The sequence below is a fragment of the Lactuca saligna genome, chromosome 4 (genome assembly GCF_052625555.1).
Source record: "Lactuca saligna cultivar CGN05327 chromosome 4, ASM5262555v1, whole genome shotgun sequence".
Lineage (NCBI taxonomy): Eukaryota > Viridiplantae > Streptophyta > Magnoliopsida > Asterales > Asteraceae > Lactuca > Lactuca saligna.
Window position 1 is genome coordinate 270,153,480 of NC_136420.1, and position 24,953 is coordinate 270,178,432.

At 43.9% G+C, this 24,953-nt stretch overlaps 1 long non-coding RNA gene across 5 annotated transcripts; it reads right to left on the reverse strand.

Moving 5' to 3' along the window:
- Positions 1-659: 659 nt before the first annotated feature.
- Positions 660-24,953, reverse strand: LOC145043609 (uncharacterized). Of its 5 annotated transcripts, none has more exons than XR_013681079.1 (5): positions 23,729-24,953; positions 22,966-23,367; positions 22,812-22,854; positions 21,582-22,474; positions 660-728 (listed from the first exon to the last, which is right to left on the reverse strand). It is a non-coding gene; the product is annotated as an uncharacterized LOC145043609 (long non-coding RNA). The 5 variants fall into 5 exon arrangements; XR_013681078.1 differs by lacking the exon at positions 660-728 and adding an exon at positions 20,611-21,097; XR_013681076.1 differs by lacking the exon at positions 660-728 and having other exon boundaries at positions 21,434-22,474; positions 23,729-24,168; positions 24,250-24,953.

Genomic DNA, 24,953 nt, shown 5'->3' on the forward strand with positions numbered 1-24,953 from the left:
CTTTGTATTTATATAATTAACTCATCCATATATAATTTATGACATTCAAGTCCTATTTGGTCAATAAGTGTAACACCTATTCCAGGTATTGATTTATTTTATATTTTTTAGGGTTTTGTGCGTGGACTCGGCGATTTGGGGCGCTCAAACTCGTCAAGTAAAGACTGTTAGTGGACACGGGGTTTGGGTCCTATTCGACGAGTTGGAAGGCCCCGACTCGGCGAGTAGGAGCTATGAAGAGAAGCCCTAATTTTTAGGGTTTACACTCTGTTTAAAGAACTTATTGCCCCTCTTGTGGCCTCCCTTATCACCCTAACATCCAAAGAAAACCCTAGACCGGTCTTGAACCTTCTTGAGTGAGAGAAAGAACCTTTGTGAGTGATTTTGGAGCATTTGTAAAGGATTTTAGAGCTTGAAGCGAAAGGAGTAGTAGATCCATCATCTACTCTATCTTGGCCATCATTTTGAGGTATAAAGTCGCCACCTTGATCTCGAGTTGATTAGATCCCTTTTCTTGGTAGTAAATGGCCATTCTTGGTGCAAAATGGAGTCAATGTAACACCGTGAAAATTTAAAACCAATTTAAACTTTTCAAAAACAACCCATATTCATTAAGTTACTACAAAAAGGTTTTCAATTCTTTTATTATTAGAGTATCCCAGAACATCAACATAAAATTGAGGAGCAGTACGATCACGCCTTCGCCTTGCAACGATCTACTGAGGTACCTGAAACAATACACTGAAACTATAAGCCCAAAAGCTTAGTAAGTTACCCCCAAAATACCAACCACAATACCATACACATAACATATCATATCATAAACAGAACAACCATGCATGTCGAGTCTACAATGTGACTGGTCCACCTGCGCCAGGCCTTCAGTCCACCCGGTCCACTCTCTCTCCGAGTCTACAGTATGACTGGTCCGCCTGCACCGGTCCTTCAGTCCACCTGGTCCACTCTCTAAGTCTACAGTATGACTGGTCCGCCCAAACCGGGCCTTCAGTCTGTCTGGTCCACTCTCCGAGCCTCAGCACGTCTGGTCCGCCCTCTTGGGGCCTTCAGCCTATCCTGACCGCTCGTTGGGCCTTCGGTCTAACCGGTCCTCCCTGGGTATGTTGGCCTACAGCACAAAGCAGGACTCGCCTCAACCCAACCCTAGTCCAACAACCATGTGCACATAAACATATAATCATATAGCAATTCACAACTTATCAACTGATCTAGCATATCACATAACATAGCAACATCCTAACCGGGATACCGACCTATTCAATCACTAACATAGCATCATACTATATACCAAGATACCCACCTTAACCAGGTCTCTAACATATACCATCCTAACTACCAACATGCAGACATATCAAAGCAATAACATAACAAACAGCTACCCGGATTCCCATCCGATAAAGGGCCGGCCGTGGTGCCTTAGACCCTGTTGATATAGTGAGGATAAGTCACCTTCAACTGCCGACTTGAAGAAATAAGACCACGCTGCTCCGACCACCAGCACGAACTCCGACACTGATCATTACCAAATAACCAAAACCAATAAACACCAATAATGTAACACCCAAAGTTTGGAAGGCGAAGAAAGGAAAGAAAACCCTAATTTTAAGGGCGACTCGTTGAGCCCAAGGAGGAACTCGGCGAGTCCGAGCGGGATCCGGGTCGAGGAGTAAGTGACCGACTCGGCGAGTCGGCCAAGGTGACTCGGCGAGTCTGGTATGAACGAGGAAAACCCTAATACCGGGAGTTGTATCCTATTTAAAGGGTGTTATGTCCCTCCCTCAGGCCCCATATCATCCTAGAGAACCAGTAAACCCTTGATTTCGTGTGAGCTTCCATCATTTGAGAGAAATAGCTTGGAGGAAGGAAACTTTGGAAAGGAACTTGAAGATCAAGAAGGTTGCTTCAAAGGAGGAGGTGTATATCCGAGATCTACTTCGGTTGTGCTCATCTTGGAGGTAACAAGCTGCTATCTTCCCTCCTTTACATCTAGATCTACTTTTGTTATAAGATTTGGGGGTTTTATGGTTGTTTGAGACCCAATTCGAGTTTCGGGCCTAGATATGTTGTTGCCACTTCAGATCTAGTATTGGGATGGTCTAATATGTCATAAAGAATCAAAAGATGAGGATTTGGTGAAGCCCTCTTGTCCCAAAACCTAACCCTAGAGTGTTTTGAGCCTAGATCTCTTTAGTTATATGTAAAGTTTGCAACTTTACGTGAGGATTGAGCTTTGGGAGTATGGATCTATGAGTTGGAACCCCTGCATGAATCAAAAGCCCTTTGCATGTAAAGGGATTTGAATGGACTCGGCGAGTAGCATGAAGGTGAGGAGCAACTCGACGAGTGGGATGAACAGCTCGTCGAGTCAGATGAAGATTGCCTTGTACTCGGCGAGTCTGTTCCTGGACTCAGCGAGTCAGGTTGCGCAACCCCAAACCCTTCGAGTTGCGACTCGAATCAGTGAGTCGGGTGGAGACTCGGTGAGTTGGATAGGTCAGGACTCAGAAATCGGTAGACTCGGCGAGTCATGGACTGACTCGGCGAGTCGAGACGCGAAGGGAAGGATTCTATCTATATGAACTCGGCAAGTCAGTAGGGTGACTCGGCGAGTAGGGTTGACCCGGAAGGTTGACCTTGACCAAGACTTTGACTTGGACCAGGGTTGACTTGGTTGTCTTTCGGGGGTCAGTTAGACTCAGTGTTGCATTGATATTGGTAGTTCGGGGAGCAAGGGGAGCAGGAGTTCAGTAAGTTGCCGGGCAGTAACTAGTGAGTTCATCAGCAAGTTCAGCCAATGCAGGTGAGTTTCCCTTTGTGTGAACGGGTCTAAGGCCACAATGCCGGTCCATGTAGTTATGAGTAGAAGACCCGGGGGTTAGCCCTAAGCACAGTATGTCAGTATGATATTCAGGACGAGGTCCAGTAATAGCGGGTGGGTGCTCAAGGATTTGTTTCTATGATATTTTATACTTGTTGTCTTTGTGATACATGTATGTGCCTGGTAGGGAGGTGAGTATGGGCGAGGTCCCGTATCATACCAATAGCAGAGTGTGGATGGGGTTCCATATCTCATTAGAAGCAGAACAGGGGCGATTCCCAAGCTAGAGAAGGAGTGAGAGTGGGTTGGGCCCGTATCTCTCTACCAGTAGGAGCGTGGACGGGGTTCCATGACTCATCAGTAGTAGGACAAGGTCAAGGCCCAGGATAAGCGAGGCCTTAGGACAAGATCAGTCGTATGAGTTTAGCTTATGTGTTGTGATATGTTTATGTGATATTATTTGTTGGCGGGCGGGACCCTATGACATGCGAGGCCTAAGTAAAACAGATTTGTATCCGAGCAGGGCTCGAAGCCAGGCGGGGCCTGGAGCGGCGGGGCCGTTGTAACGGGCGAGGCCCGAGGTAGGGGGCGAGGCCCAAGATAGCGGGCGTGGCCCAGTATATGCAGTATGTGGTTATGCATAGTATGTGGTAGGGTGGGGAACTCACTAAGCTTCGTGCTTACGGTTTTTAGTTTTGGTTTCAGGTACTTCCGGTAGCGAAGGGAAGAGCTCGGGGTGATCGCATGGCACACACCATAGATTAGACAACCTGGGAATGTTTACTCTGATAATGAACATGTGTTTTGAAAACTTATACTTAGATTATGTTTTGGAATGATGACCTTGCTTAAAGTAATGTTTTTTTAAAAGAAATTTTTGGTCTTAAATTTTGGGTCGTTACAATTTGGTATCAGAGCCTTGGTTTGAGGGATTCGGACATGCTCTCGGGTGTGTCTGAACTCAAACTGAGGAATTGGTATAGAAGTTTTCAAAATGAAAAGACAATTTTGTAGAAAGAGAGTTTTGAGAAAGAAAATGGTTTTAGAAAAGCAAACAAAATTCAGAAAGAAAAGAACTTTGAAAAGAGAAAAGAGGTGTGGTGCATGCACTTAACCGAGCTCAAGTAATTACCCCAAAATACCCATACAAGTCTATGTTTTGATTATCAGTTAATAGAACAGCATGCTAGATTAGGATTAAGGATCTAGGGATGATGCCTTATGTGTCTATTATATGTGCTTTTGATCTGCATGATAGTGCTGAATACATAGTAGTAGGATAGCCTGTTTAGGTTATGCCTGAGTTTATGAGTTGTGTTACATGCTAGTTTAGATTCTTGCTATGTGGATATGATTGCTTGAGTATGTTATGGTTAGATTTTCCCTTGTCTGAATACTGCTTGCTTTGTGCATTGTGGGATTCTGAGTGATGGGAGTTAGCCATTAGGTGGATACGTCACGTCACATGTGATCAGGGTTGAATAATCTCAGAGTGTTGGATTTGGTCCTATTACACAGCTCTTGTTTGAGTCCAACCGTTGTAGGAACGAGTCTTTTACTTGAAGGATTATCTGAGCCTCGTCACATGTGATGGTATCCAGGTGATGGCTAATTGGCATCACAAGGAGACCTTCAACAGTTGAGGGCTGGTTTGAGTTGAGTCAGAGGTTTCCCTTGGGTAAGCCTAGGATGAGGTAGTGCTGGGAGCAGTAGTAGTAGAAAAGGGACCTGGTGGAGTCGAAGCAGTTCTTGAGGAAAGTACAGATAGATGTAGAAGGTAGTCTAGGGTCGTACTACTGAAAGCAGAGGATCCGTACTCGATTCGGGAAAGGCTAAGACAAGACCGGGAACTTGATAGCGAGTATGTTTGGTCTCGCAGTAGTGAGGAGTATTCTGATAATGGTTATGTTATATGTTTCAGTATGGTGACATTGCGAGAGAGACCAACGGGCGGATCATGCACCGGAGAGGGATCAGGCTCGGGTTCAGGGGCCGAGCAGCTCGAGGAGCGGATGATAGAGTTGATATCAGTTGAGGTTATGCGCAATATTCTAGCTCAGACTCTTGTGATCTTTGGCACGGTCAAGGAGGGTATATTGGAGATTTTGGATGAGAGGCTGGGAGCCTTCCGTACTGAGATGATGGCACTGATGGGAGCGTGTACCTTGACATTTCGGGAGTTTAGGGCTTGCGGGGCACCAGATTATCATGGGGCTAGGGACCCCATCGCTAGCAGCAGATGGTTGGCTGATGTTGCCAACGCGTTCCGTACGAGCCGGTGTCCTGAGGAGGACAAGGTTAGACTCGCTTCCTGTCTTCTGAAGGACAGAGCAAGGGATTGGTGGGAAGATATTGGTCATGCTTTGGGTGATGATGTCGCGTTGGACGCGATGACTTGGAGCGATTTCTCAGCTAGGTTCAGGGCGGAGTTTTCACCGATTATTGAAGTGCAGCAGCTAGCCCGGGAGTTTCAGAATTTGACGTAGACTACTGAGACTGTGGCGGAGATCACCGCTAAGTTCAGGGAGAGGGCTCTTCTCATACCACAGTATGTCGCGGATGAGGAAATGAAGAAGGCCCGATATCACGAGATGTTGAGGGATGACATTAGGGAGTTCGTGAGCAGGTCCGGTTGTAAGACGCTGGAAGATATGATTTCTCGGGCTAGGGAGAGGGAAATTGATTTGGAGCAGATCTGGAAGAGGAAGTCGGATGAGGTTCAGGTAGCCGCGAGTTCGGGCAAAAGGCCCAAGGGATCAGATTCGAGATCGAGGGATTATCAGGACCGCAGTCGATGTGGAAAGTGTGGCAGGGCGCACGGGGGCGCGTGCAGGAGTGGTAGTGGTGGTGAGTATGGCTGCTTCAAGTGCGGTAGGACTGGTCATTTTAGCAGGGATTGTACTGTTACCACCACTCAGGGATCAGACTTGATATGTTTTCACTGCAATCAGCGGGACCACAAGAAGGCACAGTTCCCCAGTTTGTTTTCAGCAGGACGGGTGATGGCACCTACCCCTGCAACCTTGAGGATCACAGACGACCGTCAGGGCCGTGAAGAGGCGCTTACGGTAGGAGGCAGGGCTTTTCAGATGGCTACCTTGGAGACGCGAGTAGCGCCGGACGTTGCAGGTATGCAATTTTCATTTTCAGTTCTTTTGTTTGTGCATGATGTTATATTGTTATGGTTTCTGCATCATTATCGGTATGAGCATTTCATTTTGAGCGGTTTGATTGTGATCGAGTTATATGCCATCTGCATACCTTGGATATTTGGTTAGTAGTTAAGGGATGGGTTCTATTGAAGAAGGTTACTTAGGGTGCAGTAACTGTAGCATGCCTTGGAGGGACTCGGTATGTCTCGCTAGTTCGGAGCCGTATAAGTTTTAGAAATGGACTGGTTAGATCCCTAGCTATGGTAAGCGTGGGATTCCTTAGCAGATTGATTATGGAATGGTAACAAGGATTAGGATTTCTATTCATTGAGCAGTGAGGTGTAAGCAGGATCGGAGTGGGGGAGAATCCTCCAAATGTACAAGGGTAAGAGCACGCAAATCCAAAACGAGTACGTGATTTCTGAGAAGGAAAAGAAGTAGTTTAGCGGTTGATGGATTGAGTAGTTCAGGGTTGGGAGTTTGAGAGACTCCCCATCAGTCCGGGCGTGTAAATGGTGATGGTAAGTGTGTGGTTCGGATTCCGGTGAAGGGTCGCCTGTAGGACTCGTGTGAGTCGGAATGAAGATCTTGAGGTCAGATAGCATGGGATGCTTTCGTGTTAGCAGTCAGTGGTGGAAAGTGATGTAAGACTACGGGGCAGCCGTAGCATTCACTAGCAGTCAGTGGTGGGAAGTGTTGTCAGACTACGGGGCAGTCGTAGCATTCACTAGCAGACAACGATAGAAGGTGATGTAAGACTGTGGGTAAGCCATAGCATTCCATAGTAGCTTCGTTGGCGGAGTCGGGGCAAGGCCCTTATCTCCTAGCATTCACATAGGGATCATGAATGGGTAATGGATGAGAATGGTAAGGAGTTTGCCTGTATAGCCCTTGAGAGGTGAGACCTTGGGATAGGACGTTCTACGATATAATTGGGTGAGACCCGTGGGCGAGACCCGTATGAGAATAGCAGTGTAGGTGAGACATGAGAGCAGGGTTGCTCAGTAGTATGGTTGGGTGAGACCCGTGGGTGAGGCCCGTGAGTTCTAACAGCACAGGTGGGACCTGGTAAGGATCTTAGTGTCTAGATAGGGGATCGGGGATCCCTGGGAATTATAGTGCTTATATGGCAGGATAGATTGAGCAATTTTTAGGTGGTCTAAGTCTCTTCAAAAGTCGCTGGGAGCGACTAGTAATTGTGTTAGGTCAGCAATCGGTGGGAGCTGGTAATCCAGATATTGATAGGTTGGTAGGGACCAGGGTGGTCTCAGTTCATCCGGAAGCCGGATAAGGAATAGCAGAATTTCCAGTCAATAGCAGTGCAAGTATGCAGTGTATGGTGGAATTCAGTTAATTGATCGTGGGGTGCTCGACACAAAATGATAGTAGAAGGAATGCCCAGTGGATATTGGCGACGATGACCCGTACTGGGAGTAGCGGGAGAAATAGATTGGGTGAGGGCAGGGTCTTCACAGTGGCAGAGGGGATAGATGGTTAGGGAGCGTTGCCTTGGGAAGGCAAGGAAATCGCGCAAGGAAAGAAGGGGTGAACCCATATGGGGTCAGTGCAATATTCGGAGAGTATCAGAAGGATTGTCGGTTAGGTAGGGTTTGCTCCCAGGATGTTCTGGGTCAGGGTTGACCCGAGATTATTATCCGCAAGGGTTGACGTTAGTCTGAATGATTGAACGGAAGGGCATCGATGGTAGGCAACTGGTGTTAGAATAATTGGTGGGGTATCGGAGGAAGATCGCAGGCAGTGGAGCATAGAAAACTTCGAGGATGAAGTTTAGTTTAAGTCGGGGAGAGTTGTAACACCCAAAGTTTGGAAGGCCAAGAAAGGAAAGAAAACCCTAATTTTAAGGGCGACTCGGCGAGTCCAAGGAGGAACTAGGCTAGTCCGAGCAGGATCCGGGTCGAGGAGTAAGTGACCGACTTGGCGAGTCGTCCAAGGTGACTCGGCGAGTCTGGTCTGAACGAGGAAAACCCTAATCCCGGGAGTTGTATCCTATTTAAAGGGTGTTATGTCCCTCCTTCAGCCCCCATATCATCCTAGAGAATCAATAAACCCTTGATTTCGTGTGAGCTTCCATCATTTGAGAGAAATAGCTTGGAGGAAGGAAACTATGGAAAGGAACTTGAAGATCAAGAAGGTTGCTTCAAAGGAGGAGGTGTAGATCCGAGATCTACTTCGGTTGTGTTCATCTTGCAGGTAACAAGCTGCTATCTTCCCTCCTTTACATCTAGATCTACTTTTGTTATAAGATTTGGGGGTTTTATGGTTGTTTGAGACCCAATTCAAGTTTCGGGCCTAGATATGTTGTTGCCACTTCAGATCTAGTATTGGGATGGTCTAATATGTCATAAAGCATCAAAAGATGAGGAGTTGGTGAAACCCTCTTGTACCAAAACCTAGCCCTAGAGTGTTTTGAGCCTAGATCTCTTTAGTTATACGTAAAGTTTGCAACTTTACGTGAGGATTGAGCTTTGGGAGTATGGATCTATGAGTTGGAACCCCTTCATGACTCAAAAGCCCTCTGCATGTAAAGGGACTTGAATGGACTCGGCGAGTCCTTTGAGTGGACTCGGCGAGTAGAATGAAGGTGAGGAGCAACTCGACGAGTGGGATGAACAACTCGTCGAGTCAGATAAAGATTGCCTTGTACTCGGCGAGTCTGTTCTTGGACTCGGTGAGTCAGGTTGCGAAACCCCAAACCCTTCGAGTTAAGACTCGAATCAGTGAGTCGGGTGGAGAATCGGTGAGTTGGACAGGTCAGGACTCAGAAATCGGTAGACTCAGCGAGTCATGGACTGACTCGACGAGTCGAGACGTGAAGGGAAGGATTCTGTCTATATGAACTCGGCGAGTAGGGTTGACCCAGAAGGTTGACCTTGACCAGGACTTTAACTTGGACCAGGGTTGACTTGGTTGTCTTTTGAAGGTCAGTTAGACTCAGTGTTGCATTGATATTGGTAGTTCGGGGAGCAAGGGGAGCAGGAGTTCAGTAAGTTGCCGGGTAGTAGCTAGTGAGTTCATCAGCAAGTTCAGCTAGTGCAAGTGAGTTTCCCTTTGTGTGAATGGGTCTATGGCCACAATGCCGGCCCATGTAGTTATGAGTAGAAGACCCGAGGGTTAGCCCTAGGCATAGTATGCCAGTATGATATTCAGGACGAGGTCCAGTAATAGCGGACGAGTGCTCAAGGATTTGTGTATATAATAGTTTATACTTGTTGTCTGTGTGATACATGTATGTGCCTGGTAGGGAGGTGAGTATGGGCGAGGTCCCATATCTCACCAATAGCAGAGTGTGGATGGGGTTCCATATCTCATTAGTAGCAGAACATGGGCGAGGCCCAAGCTAGAGAAGGAGTGAGAGTGGGCTGGGCCCGTATCTCACTACTAGTAGGAGCGTGGACGGGGTTCCATGAATCATCAGTAGCAGGACAACGGCGAGGCCCAGGATAGGCGAGGCCTTAGGACAAGATCAGTCGTATGAGTTTAGTTATGTGTTGTGATATGTTTATGTGATATTATTTGTTGGCGGGCGGGGCCCTGTGATAGGCGAGGCCTAAGTAAAACATATTTGTATCCGAGCGAGGCTCGAAGCCAGGCGGGGCCGTTGTAACGGGCGAGGCCCGAGGTAGGGGACAAGGCCCAAGATAGCGGGTGTGGCCCAGTATATGCAGTATGTGGTTATGCATGGTATGTGGTAGGGTGGGAAACTCACTAAGCTTTGTGCTTATGGTTTTCAGTTTTGGTTTCAGGTACTTCCGGTAGCGGAGGGAAGAGCTCGGGGTGATCGCATGGCACACACCATAGATTAGACAACCTGGGAATGTTTACTCTGATAATGAACATGTGTTTTGAAAACTTATACTCATATTATGTTTTGGAATGATGACCTTGCCTAAAGTAATGTTTTATTAAAAGAAATTTTTGGTCTTAAATTTTGGGTCGTTACAAATAATTACCAAAATACCCTTCGAAGTCAAACTGGTCAACCCTTGGTCCAAGTCAAAGTCCTGAGTCAAAGTCAACCTTCCTGGTTGTCCCTACTCGCCGAGTCAACTTGTTGCCTCATCGAGTTTCTATGCTCAGAAACTCCCATGCCACGACTCAACTCGCTGAGTCACCCCAAGACTCGTCGAGTCCAACAAACTCTGAGTCCCTTCCTGCTCAACTCACCGAGTCATCCCTTGACTCACCGATTCACAGCTTAACCAAAGAGGTTAGGACTTCACGACCAGACTCGTCGTGTAATGACCCAATTTTCACGACTAAAAATTTCTTTTAAAACATTACTAAAACAACATTTATAAAAACCGTATCATAAGTCATAACATAATTTCATAGTATTAATTTCAAACATAACTTATTATCAGAGTAAAACATCCCAGGCAAACTGGCTATGGTGCGTGCAATGCAACCTCTACGCGCTCCTCTTTTGAAAACTGAGTACTTGAAACCAAAAACTGAAATCGTAAGTACGAAGCTTAGTGAGCTCCCCCACACTACCACATACCATACAAACATATAAGCACATATTGGACCCTGCCCACTGCATCGGACCGAGGTCCAGACTAACTGGGGCCTTGCCCCTGCATCGGACCGAAGTCCGGAAACTGATTGGGACCTTGTCCCCTGCATCGGACCGAAGTCCGGACTAACTGGGACCTTGTCCCCTGCATCGGACCGAAGTTCGGAACTGACTGCATCGGACCGAAATCCAGATCTAACCGAACATAGCATAGCATAACATATCAACTAGCATGGTTACATAACACATAATCCCGTCTGAGCCATGAAGGCATCAAACTTACTAACTACTGCATCGGACAAGTCTAGAAACTAGTGCTAACTAAACGGTCCGACATTGTGGCCTTAGACCCGTTCCTACTGGAAGGAAACTCACCTGCACTGCTGGAGTTCTTGCTGATACCCTGTTGATTGCTATCTGACAACTCCCACACTGCTACTCCAATAACTCCCCAATATACTAATACCAAATATAACACTTAGTCCCAAACTGCCCTTCAACGGTCAAACTAAGTCAACTCTGGTCAAGGTCAAAGTCCTGGTCAAAGTCAACCTTCCAGGTTGACCCTACTCGCCGAGTCAGCCTACTAACGCGCCGAGTTCATAAGCTCAGAAACCCCTTTCAATCGCAACTAGACTTGCCGAGTCAGACCATGACTCACCGGGTCTACTGATTTCCGAGTTCTGTCCTGCTCCACTAACTGAGTCACCTCCTGACTCATTGATTCGAGGCTTAACCAGAAAAGGTTTGAGCATTTGTGTCCAGACTCGTTGAGTTGTTCTTCCAACTCGCTGAGTTCATGCTCATGATCATACAACTCGCCGAGTACACCCATGTGACTCACTGAGTCTCTTCAGTTCTTATTCCATACAGTGGCTTTTCGAGCCATGTAGGGGCTCAAATCCATAGATCCATTCCTCTAGAGCCTAACCCCCACGTAAATTGGCAAACTTTACGTGTAACCAAGGAGTTATAGGCTTTGAACACTCTAGGGATAGGGTTTGTAACAAAGGGCTTCACCAACAACTTATTGGCCTAAACTTTATGACTTTCTGGGTTATTACCAACCTAGATCTGAGGTAGCAACCTCAAATCTACTCCAAACTCGAAATAGATCTCATCCATACTCAAAATGCCGAAAACTCAAACATAAGATAGATCTAGATGCACATAAGCCCAAACAACAGACTATTACCTCAAATGAAAGCTCCAACTGAAGTAAATCCCGGATCTACACCACTCCTTTGCAGCAAAGCCCTTGATCTTCAAGCCCCTCTCCAAGATTCTCTCCTCCAAGGCTCTATTCTCTCAAATAATGAAGGCTCACTCAATTCTAGGGTTTCTGGAACTAAAAAGGGGAACAAAGAGGCTGAGGGTGGGTTATAATGTGCTTTATATAGGTCACAACCTCTAGGATTAGGGTTTTTGTCGCCCAGACCAGACACGTCGAGTCCACTCGGTGACTCGCCGGTTCGGTCACTTACTCAATGACCCGGATCCCGCTCCGACTCATCGAGTTCCTCCCTGGACTCGACGAGTTGACTCTTGATTTAGAGCTTAACCTTTCTTTTCTTGGTCTTCCTGATTCTGGGTGTTACAACTCTCCCCCACTTAAACTAGACTCCGTCCGCGAAGTCCACCACGACCAACTATTTCACAGCCCACTTACTGCTTACCACTAGCTATGCACTGGACACTTTTCGCTACTATAACTTAGTATTGAGTACCCATCAATCATCTAGTCGAATTCTACCATAGTCTGCTTTCCATTACTGCCACTGACTGAAAATTTATGTTGTCCCTTATCCGCCTTCCGGATGAATCGAGACCACCCTGGTCCCTACTGATGTCTCCATATCTGGGTTACGGGACTCCTACCGGTTACTACACCCCATCCCAATCTCCTAGTCGCTTTCAGCGACTTCTGAAGATACCTTGACTATCTATAACTGTTCTACCCACTCTGCCACTCATACTGAATCGATGCTGCTGGAACCAACCTACTTATCTCTCATCTGACTACTCAACTTCCAATAACTCGAGCCTTCCATCTAGAAAGAAAGGCTACCTGCCTAATTATCCTTGTAGATCACTTATACTTGGCAAAAGACTCAACTGATCCTGCTGAGAGGGACTTGCCATTTCAAATCGACCAACTATACTGTCAGCACTTGCATTCCAACACAAATACTAATACTGGCCATCACACTGAAACTATCCGAAACAATGAAATGCCTGCAATATTGAACTGCCTGAAACACTGAACTACCTGAAACACTGAACTGGCTGAAGCACTGAACTAGCTAAAACACTGAACTGGATGAAACACTGAACTGACTGAAACACTAAACTGGCTGAAGCACTGAACTGGCTATATGGCTGCTTCCCACAACATCTCAAGACCTTCCTGGTCTCCAATCATTCATCGGTTATCTGCAACACTGAGTTCCAACTCAACTGTGGAGCCCAAGGACTCCTTACTTAGTCGGCCCACAACTTCAGAACGAAATCTTTCTCTGGAACTAGTTTCCACTAGTCATCCTGACACTGTGACTCTAACAACCTCCTAATCCAACCGACCAGGTCCATACGTCGAATCCTGACATCATCAAATCCAAGACTAAAAATGGTGGCTCCCAGACTAACGGTAGCCCTTAACATACACGAACCCAAGCGGTCTACTGCTTCCATGATCTCATAACTTTGGTGACGATCCATTGATAAATCGTTGACTTAACCAGAACTGAACCATTTGGGAAATCCAAAATCTAACCCGTGTATTCCCATATTCTCACTGCTGCACCCGAACTGGTGGGTATTACTGCTTTCCCCGTGTCCAAACAACGCGCTCAAGCTGCCTACCAACCTGGTAAATGCTACAATTACACCCGCAGACTTACAACTCTCTAATACTATCTTGTGGCTAGTGAATGCTACGGTTACCCCTGCAGACTTACAACACTCTACTACTATCTGACTGCTAGTGAATGCTACGGCTACCCCCGCAGACTTACAACACTCTACTACTATCTGACTGCTAGTGAATGCTACGGCTACCCCCGCAGACTTACAACACTACTACTATCTGACTGCTAGTGAATGTTACGGCTACACCCGTAGACTTACAACACTACTACTATTCCGAGGACATCTGGACTATCCCTAGTCCTGCTAGTGATTTCTCATCCTGATTTCTCAAAACCAGCCCTCAGTTATCGAATGTTGCATCAACCTCGACATCTTATATCCTTGATACACTTAGCGGTCTGTCAAGGAATTCTTCGGCTTGGTTCCCAAACAAACCGTCTACTAATCCGGATACATGAAACTATCATTAGGAAGTTTCCAAAACCCCCAAATCCTAAATCCACACAACCCTGTATGCCGTCTCTGCCACTGACTACTAACACGAAAGCATCTCTTGCTAACCGTTCTCAAGATCCTCATTCCGACTCACTAGAGTCCTACAGGCGGTCCTCTAACCCTGAATTCCCAACCAGCTACTAACCATCTCGATCACATGAACTCAGTGTTGGGAAGTTCCTCAAACTCCCAACTCTGAACTCCTCAATCCATCAATCGCTGCACTACTATCTTTTCTTCTCATAGGTCGTGTACTCATTCTGGAACTGCGTGCTCTTACCCTTGTATACTCGGAGGGTTCTTCCCCACTTGGATCCGGCTAACTCCTTACTGCTCACTGGTCGAAAGGATTCCCCAACCTTCCTTCCATTAAAAGGCCGATCTGCTGTCTGCCAACGTTTACCTTTGTCGGCGCTCCACTAACTTTTACCAGATCCGAACCATTCTTGCTATCTAACTAAGCACCCTTCAATCCTTAACTATATTTTCTTTAGGGACTGCATCCTGAGAACCTGCGTTTGGGGTGCACATCCCCAACCCACTTCCCTACTGTCCGCTGGCTACCTCACTAGAAGCTCTAAATTTTCACTACTAAGGATTTAATTGATCAATCCTGAATGATACCTTTCGAAAGTAGTGAGGCATTACTGAATCTTACACATACATGCTACAATCACCGCATCTAAAGTAACTTGATCTAGAGGGGACGACCTCCAATTTACCATTCTAATTCCAAAGTATGTTGATGGCATAAAACTCAGTCACAAGCAGGTAATATAATACCCCAACACTTATGCTTATTGATAACAATGCAGCAACATAACAATAATATCATGAATAATAATTGACACGAAGGTAAAAGATACGTACCCCCATCATTCAGTGCTACTTGAATCCTTGTTGAAATCAACCGGAAAACTCGGCTTCGAGCCGTGGGCGCCCTTGCCCGACCCTGATGTCTGCTGGCGGTTCTCGAAGTCCCAGGGGCAGGAGCTGGCACCTGCCCTGCTGTATACAAACTCGGACAGTGGGCCTTCTTGTGGCCCCTCTTACTACAACGGAAACATATTGGATCAAGCCCATGAGCGATGGTAACAATACAATCTCTGCTAAAATGGCCAATCTGGCCGCACTTGAAACATCCAACATCACCACCACTTCTATGCCTGCACACACCCTCGTGCGTCCTACCACACTCCCCACATCGACTGTGGCTTTGATAGTCCCTCGATCTCGAATCCGACCCCTTAGGCCTCTTGCCCGAACCTGCGGATACCTGAGTCTTATCCGTTTTCCTCTTCCTTTCCAACTCACTGTCCGACTCTCACTCATGCGTTACTTCGTCGGCCCTATCCATCATCTGAACGACTGCTATCTGATCCTAGAGCTTCGTGGTCAGCCTACCAGTGACCCGTCCAACGATTTTGGGCATCCCCTCGCGAATGGCTCGCACAACCTCCTTGACTATCCAATCATGCAGAGGTCTCTCCGGGAGACAGGGTGCCCCACTCACTCCCGTCCCCTGATGGCAAGAGCTAAAAATGGGATATCCCTCCTTGATGGATCCCTGAACTCCATAAGAATCGGGCTCTAGACGAGCCCCAAACTGCCCTGAAACTATCCCGACCCTAAAGGCCTCAAGACGACTGTCCAAAAGCTCCATAATGGCCTCCTTAACTGAACCAAATATTACGGGAGTCTGATCAATGATGTTGCATATAATCTCTGCATAAATAACATCTCTCGTCTGATCATCAAACTGTCCGGCTCTAGAGCCTGAGCCAGATCCTTCCCCGGCACCTGAACTGCCAACTCATATCTCACGTAACGTCACCATGCTGGAAACACATCACAAATCTGATCAATATACATACCGCTGCTGAGAGATCTTTCACACACTTTACTAGTTCCCTGGTTTTGCGTTGGCCCCTCTTGAATCGAGTACGGATCCTCTACTTTCAGTAGTACGGCCCCATACTACCTTCCACATCTATCCGTACTTTCCTTAAGAGTTATCTCAACTCCACCAAGTCCCTTTTCTCTACTACTAATCTTTTCTACTCTCATCCTAGGCTTGCCCTAGGGAACCTCCGACTCCACCCAAACAGTCCTCAGTTGCTGAAGGCCTCCTCGTAATGCCAATTATCCACCACCTGAATACCATCACATGTGACGAGGCTCAGATAATCCTTCGAGTAAAAGACTCGTCCCCACAACGGTTAGACTCAGACGAGAGCTATGCAATAGGGCCAAATCCAGCACTCTGAGATTATTCAACCCTGATCACATGTGATGTGATGTATTCACCTAATGGCTAACTCCCATCACTCAGAGTCCCACTAAGCACAGAGCAAGCATCATTCGGATAAAGGAAACATACTCATGCAAACTATTCTCATAATCAAGAAATTGTACTAGCATACAATGTTGAACTCATACTATCAGGCATAACCTAAGCAGGCTATCCTACTTCTGTCTACTCAATACTAGCATGCAATTCTCATAAGGCTGAAACACATAAGCAGGCACATAAGGCATACTCCTAGATCCTTAGTCCTATACTAGCATGCTATTCTGCTAAAACTGGAACTGAAACTGGAACTAAAACTGAAACTGAAATTGATAATCATAACTTGTATGGGTAATTTGGGAGTACTTACTTGAGCTCGGCTTGATTGCATGCACCACACCTTTTTTCTCTTTTCAAGTTATTTTCTTTCTAAATATTCTTTTCGCTTTTTCTAAAAGTCTTTTCTTTTCTCAAACTCCTTTTTACCAAAAATTCCTTTCGAAAATGTTTTTCTTTTGAAAACCTTTTACCTTTTCCTTAGTTTGAGTCCAGACACACTCTCAAGTGTGTCCGAATCCCTCAAACCAAGGCTCTGATACCAACTTGTAACGACCCAAATTTCACGACTAAAAATTTCTTTTAAAACATTACTAAAACAACATTTATAAAAACCGTATCATAAGTCATAACATAATTTCATAATATTAATTTCAAACATAACTTATTCTCAGAGTAAAACATCCCAGGCTAACTGGCTATGGTGTGTGCACTGCAACCTCTCCGAGCTCCTCTTTTGAAAACTGAGTACCTGAAACCAAAAACTAAAACCGTAAGCATGAAGCTTAGTGAGCTCCCCCAAACTACCACATACCATACAAACATATAAGCATATACTGGGCCTTGCCCATTGCATCGGACCGAGGTCCGGACTAACTGGGGCCTTGCCCCTGCATCGGACCGAAGTCCGGAAACTGATTGGGACCTTGTCCCCTGCATCGGACCGAAGTCCGGACTAATTGGGGCCTTGCCCCCTGCATCGGACCGAAGTCCGGACTAACTGGGACCTTGTCCCCTGCATCGGACCGAAGTCCGTAACTGACTGCATCGGACCGAAATCCAGATCTAACCGAACATAGCATAGCATAACATATCAACTAGCATGGACACATAACACATAATCCTATCTGAGCCACGAAGGCATCAAACTTACTAACTACTGCATCAGACCAAGTCTAGAAACTACTGCTAACTAAACGGGTCGGCATTGTGGCCTTAGACCCGTTCCTACTGGAAGGAAACTCACCTGCACTGCTGGAGTTCTTGCTGATACCCTGCTGACTGCTATCTGACAGCTCCCGCACTGCTACTCCAATAACTCCCCAATCTACTAATACCAAATATAACACTTAGTCCCAAACTGCCCTTCAACAGTCAAACTAAGTCAACTTTGGTCAAGGTCAAAGTCTTGGTCAAAGTCAACCTTCCAGGTTGACCCTACTCGCCAAGTCAGCCTACTAATGCGCCGAGTTCATAAGCTCAGAAACCCCTTTCAATCGCAACTAGACTTGCCGAGTCAGACCATGACTCACCGAGTCTACTGATTTCCGAGTTCTGTCCTGCTCCATTAACTGAGTCACCTCCTGAGTCATTGATTCGAGGCTTAACCAGAAAAGGTTTGAGGTTCTGCGACCAGACTCGCCGAGTCCAAGGCAATCTTCAACAGACTCGCCGAGTTGTTCTTCCAACTCGCCGAGTTCATGCTCATGATCATTCAACTCGCCGAGTACACCCATGTGACTCGCCGAGTCTCTTCAGTTCTTAATCCATATAATGGATTTTCGAGCCATGCAGGGGCTCAAATCCATAGATCTATTCCTCTAGAGCCTAACCGCTACGTAAAGTGGCAAACTATACGTGTAACCAAGGAGTTATAGGCTTTGAACACTCTAGGGCTAGGTTTTGTAACAAAGGGCTTCACCAATAACTTATTGGCCTAAACTTTATGACTTTATGGGTTATTACCAACCTAGATCTGAGGTAGCTACCTCAGATCTACTCTAAACTCGAAATAGATCTCATCCATACTCAAAATGCCCAAAACTCAAACATAAGATAGATCTAGATGCACATAAGCCCAAACAACAGACTATTACCTCAAATGAAAGCTCCAACTGAAGTAAATCCCGGATCTACACCACTCCTTTGCAGCAAAGCCCTTGATCTTCAAGCCCCTCTCCAAGATTCTCTCCTCCAAGGCTCTATTCTCTCAAATAATGAAGGCTCACTCAATTCTAGGATTTCTGGAACTCAAAAGGGGAGCAAAGAGGCTGAGGGTGGGTTATAATGTGCTTTATATAGGGCACAACCTCTGGGATTAGGGTTTTTCTTGCCCAGACCAGACTGGCCGAGTCCACTCACTAACTCACCGAGTCGTTCATTTACTCAATGACCCGGATCCCGCTCCGACTCGTCGAGTTCCTCCGTGGACTCGACGAGTTGACTCTTGATTTAGAGCTTAACCTTTCTTTTCTTGGTCTTCCTGATTCTGGGTGTTACACGCCGAGTCCAAGGCAAACTTCAACAGACTCTCCGAGTGGTGCTTCCAACTCGACGAGTCCACAGGTGACATCTTCATTCAGATGATCACAGGGTATTCCATTGCTTCCAATATATAGATCTGGACTCCTAGGGCTAGATTCACACATAAAGTTTCCAACTTTACATGCATGCAAGGCTCAACAAGCTCTAATCAAGCTAAAATGAAGGTTTAAGGCAAGGACAGTCTCAATCAAGCCCCAAAGCTATCACTTCCCAGATTCATGAGTCAATACCAGTCTAGATCTGCAGTAGCAACCACAGATCTGAGCCTAATACGTGGTATCTACACTAAAGGAGTTTGGGACCATAGATCCCATTAAAAAGGGTTGAACTTGTTAAGGACTGAAGGAACTCGTCGAGTCCCTTAGCTGACTCGACGAGTCGGGGTACGGTTTGCCCGTTTTTGAGTTTCTAGATAAGTGCAGCAAAGGAATAGGGTTTTGGTTTGATTAGATCTTAGTTTTTTGGACATGTGATGAACTTGACAAGTCAATAGGGTGACTTGGTGAGTTGAGGTGGGACTCAGTGGGATGAACTCGGGAAGAACTCGACGAGTTACAAAAGGTAACTCAGCAAGTTAACGAGTCATACAGGAACTCGACGAGTTTATGGGTGCACTCGACGAGTTGAGGTCAACATGGACTGTTGATCTTGGTTGTTGACCAGGGTTGACTAGAGTTGACTTTGAGGGTAATAATGGGATTATGACAAGTTAATGGTTATAGGCACTTGAGGAGGAGCGGTGCGTGGTACATACCTGATTCTAGCTTGTCAGTTCAACATTTGAGAGGTGAGTCTTCTCACCATACCAATAGGTCTAATGCACCAAGGCTGACCCATTTTATGTTATATTGATTGTTGATTGATTATGCATTATGATAGTATGACATTTGCATGGAAAACCACGTGGGGGTTCTCGTGGCATTTGGTATAAGACCTTAGAGGGTTTCCATGGCATCCTGGTATATCTACTTGTATAGTTTGCATTATGTCTTGTTTGGTAGTGAAGAGCTTGTGGGGGTTCCCAAGGTGGGAAGACAACGTGGGGGTTCCCATGGCATTAGGTGTAAGACCCTGGAGGGTTTCCATGGCTTCCTTATATGTTGTATGCATGACTTATGTGATATCTATAGCTTTATAGCTATTATGATATGTGTTATGTGGATTGTGTGTGGGGTATGCTCTGGGGAATTCACTAAGCATTAGCTTACAATTGTGGATTTGTTTCAGGTACATTTGAGCCCAAGGGCAAGGGCAAGGCATGATGGTGCGGCGTGCACTCTCTCACCGATATTTTGTGGGACACTCTGATGGTTTTAAATAAAGATGTAATGAATGTGGATTTGAAAACAATTATGTTGGGATTTCATGATTTATGGAAATGTGTTTGATTATTTAAAAATGAAAATTTTCTTTTGAAAATTTGTGTCATTACAATAAGAATCAAATCATTCGCAACTTTGGTCTATATAACATAACTTCCTTTATTTGATTTTATTAAACTTCTAATTTATTTCTATCATTATTTTTATCTTATATTTTGTTTATTAGTACATTGAACGAATCTCGTAAATCTCAATCTTTGGAAAATAGGCATTATTGGTTATCAGTTTCACAATACGGTAAGTTACACATTTGAAATGATGAAATAAGTATACGGTCGAGTTAAAGTGATATGAATCAGTTAACTTGAGGGATTAGACGACCTACTGGTTTGAAATACTTCATAGGCAATATGGAAGTCACTTACTTATGTCACATAAGAGCTCGTAATACTTCTATAGATCTAGGTGACTTATTACACGACATCGAAATTCGTGTTGCTAAGACAATAGTTCTAGTGCACTTAAGACTTTTTGTCCTTAAATATGCTATGATTCATGATTATATAATAAATGGTTGGAGCGATGATCCCCAAATTTAGGGGCGTGAGTGAGATACAAAGACCAAACGAGACAATAACTATTAAAGATGGAAAGTGTAGTGCAACAAAAACCACACTCCCTCATCTGCCACGTAAATGCTATATGGATGTCATGTCAATGTTACCACACATAGTATGGTTCTTTGCCACATACTAGGTGTGTATACCTTGGCACACACACACAAACAGAGAGAGAGAGAGAGAGAGAGAGAGAGAGAGAGAGAGAGAGAGAGAGAGAGAGAGAGAGAGAGAGAGAGAGAGAGAGAGAGAGAATGTGTGTGTGTGGCCAATTCTAACTGTGTGCAGCCAAACCACGAGGAAGACCACAAGGTTGGGGAGATATGTTGCAATGATGAGGTGGCAAACCGCGGTAGGAACCACACCAACTCCCACAAACCTAAAGTAAATCAAGACACATCACATTGGGGCTAAATGAATATGCATTTATAACTTGTAAGACAATGCTAGCTAAATAAAACGCCAAAGGAGGAAGTTCAACCAACACCAATAATTTTCTTATTATTAATATCTCATCTCCCAATACTAATAAAAGAGTAGTTATTTTGCAATATATCACCATATTATACCCCTTAATTAATGTGATGTCATTTGTCAATCTATTAGTTATCCATTTTAAATTTATTAGACATCCTCATTAATGTGATGCTATTTGTCAATGTATTTATTCTATATTTTAAATTTTAAATTTTATATTATTGTTTTCATTAATTCATAAATAAAAAATGTCTAATATATATATTAAAAATTAATTTTACACATTTATTTAAATCAATAATTATAATTTCACATAACTAATAAAAACTAGGGAAAGTTCCCCCCGCATTGCGGGGGTCATAAGGGGAAATGGAATTGTTGATTACCGACTTGGTTGGATTTGACGTGCATATTCCTTTATCTGCATATCTTCTGTAGTGGAAGTGTGGAACTAAAATCTGCTCACTTGGTAATCAAACATGCCTCCCATTCTTGTCTAATTGCCCATGTTTGATGTTTACCATTTCACCAACCATAGATTATTGGATGGCCCAATAAACCTCGAAAATGAACCATTCAATTCCCTCATATTGGTTGTAATTTTATTTATAGAAAAGCATTTTGGAGTTTCCTTCTAAGAAATGTGTCAAAGTCATAAGCATATAAAACTTGGAACATTTAAAAAAAATAAGAAAAAAACCAAACCAAAACCGGTGGTGCTTATCTTTTCTACAAGTTGGTCTACAGCCACATTGATATCCACTTCCTTATAAAACATGACAATTGGAACATGTGAATTTTAGAAAAAACTATCATAGTAAAAATGGTGATACATTGTTGTAAAACTTGGTCGAAATATTGATTAGAAGATTCCTGAAGAGGCTAAGGTCAATTCCATTGGAATATGATTATCGCCTCCTAATCATTTGAAACAAAGTAACAACATTTCCAAATCACAGTCATATGCTTTTATTTTTTGCAAAAAAATGAGATTGCAATTAAAATTTAGATTCATTTCTTAATCAACTTAATGATAATCAACTATTCATTAGACATCCTTAAGAGTTGAGACAGCCGAGGTAGGAATGGAATCGAATTCCATGAGTTAATAAATTAGGGATGGAATTCAATTTCATTACTACCAATTCCTAAGGAATCCCATTATAGAAAAGGGAAATTTTTCATGTGGAAAAGTACAATATCAAGTTCAAATATACCTTCGTTTGTGTTGCAATAAGTGATAAACCTGATGTTGAAAACAATCAGTGTCCACATTATCCTGATAATAGAACAATATAATAAAAGAAAAATATGTCATACATTCATGAAAGACGAAAAATCAAGATCTCTAATACTAAATTTCATAAATGGTAAAAGTAATACATAAATTATTCATAGATAATTTTCATAAAGCATAACAAAATGGCATCTAAAAAAAAAGCAACCCATATGTCCACTTGAAATATTAACATATTTTCTGGAAATAAGTGTGAGGTAAATGTATACCAAAAACAGGAAATAAGTGTGAGGTAAATGTATACCAAAAACACAGATAAAAATATAGTTTAGAAATTGAATATTTTCCAGAACAAATCATAAGAGAAAAGAATTTTTACCCCGTCTGGTTACAGACATATCCCTTTTTCGTCTTCGCCGCATCTATAAATTGACCAAGAAAGGAAGCAAAGAGATGAAGATAAAACGCAAAAGAAATTTATTTATTTTTATCGGAAGTGAAACCATTAGGTTTTTCTTGGATAATTTTCTTACCTATAGGAATGCTTGCATCAGTTATTACATGATGTGAAACTGGTGATCTGAAACTATAATACAGCCTTGCTGATCTACCATATTCATGGAAACCCTTATATATGCACAATACAACTGGAAATATGAAACTATAATACAATGAAATGTATCATAGACCTAAAAAAACAAAATCATTGTCTTCACATCAGAATCATTCGAATACCTGTATACCACTGTATGTAAATGCTCACCCACAAAAAAAATAGTGGCTCCATCAATCTTAAAATTAAACCCAACTCTAGTTACTAAAATTGAATCATTTCCCTTGAAATAATTTTAAATTTACCAAACTACCCTTCACCATATGGAACATAGCAATAGCAAGAGGACAAAAACACACCAACAACTCACTGTTAATTCCTCCTGCAAGAAACATCAGACCAAAACAAATGAAAAAAAACATTAAACCCAAGTCTAGTTACTAAATTTGTATCACTTCCCTTGAAATAATTTTAAATTTACCAAACTACCCTCTACAATATGGAACATAGCAATAGCAAGAGGGACAATAACACACCAAAAACTCACTGATAGTACCGATCCAATAGAGAGTCATATAAATACTAAGAGGGACAAAAACATAAGACATCATATATGAAAATCCCTAAATTTCAATGCTAGATTACATTTGATTTCATGTTTTGTAGCAGCGATCTCTAATGTCAAAGACCGGATTTTGAATAGAACTATGGATAGGTCTCTTTTTATATCAAACAACACTTACCTACTGTGTTTTCAGATGCTGACACATACATTTCACGTCTAGCTTTGCTCCTTAAAAACCTCTGATGAGTGCTTCGACTAACAACAAGAAGCTAATCATCTGCATCATCATCAACTTGCCCCTGAGATGCATCAATCCCAGCTGAAGGCGAGTTGAGCCTGAGAAGTTGTTGGCGATGGCGGGATAATGAATTTCTCCATGAACGCTCCGTAATTGGAGGTCACTATGGTAGAAAGAGAGCAAAAAGGTCGATGAAAACGTTGGTCTACATACCAGATTTCTTTGGCTCCTTTGGAGCTTCAAAGTCATACATGGAGTTTGTAGTTGTGGTTGTTGGTGGTGATGGAGCCGGAAACGTAAAATTCGACCTCGGTGTCTGGAAGCCGACATCAATACGGTGGGAAACCATCTACAGTCGAAGTTGGGAATCGATTATGCATCTGAAATAAACGATAGGCGTTGGGGGTATTCAACTATTTTTCTATTCAATGAAATAATATCACAAACACTTGGTGTGCAACCTTAGATACAAATATTAGGATTGAAATGTTAGCCTGTAAAAGAACCAAATCGAGCCCAATGGTACGTTTTTTGGTCGACAACCACTGATGCTTGCTGCGATAGTTACAATCAAATGGAAACGTAACCTAACAGAGAGTCAAAAAGAGGAAGGCAAGCGTAAGACCTCAAGATCCTGGCGGAAGATGAATTTAAGATTGGGTCAGTAAGTGGTAGAAGCGGTGGAGAGATCGAAGGTGTGGAGATGATTAACAACATTGGTGTTGTTCAGTGGAAGAAAAGGATTAGTGTAAGATAACAATTGGTAGAGGGTATCCCGTTGGTCTCCAACAGGGAGACAAAGAAGATGTCGATGGCGATAGTGGCGAAAACATTGTCTTGTGCGGCAATGGTGGTTTGTTGAAATCTTTAATTAGGGCTTATAGAAGAATGATATCAAAGGGGGAGTCGACAGAGTGGAAATCTTATTTCGGTGGCGGTGGGGCGGTGGGGATTCTAGAAAAAATATGAATGAACACTATGGAAAAGGTAGAGATAAAGCATCGGACACATATCACTTTGGAAACAGAAGGTGGACACGTATGTAAGCAGAAGCGGCTAAGGTAAAGTGAGGAAGAAACTGGAGGTGTTATCTAGCTGATGAAGATGATAAAAGGAAGACGGTGGAAATTGGAACAGAGATAGATAAGACGGTGGAAGCGATCCA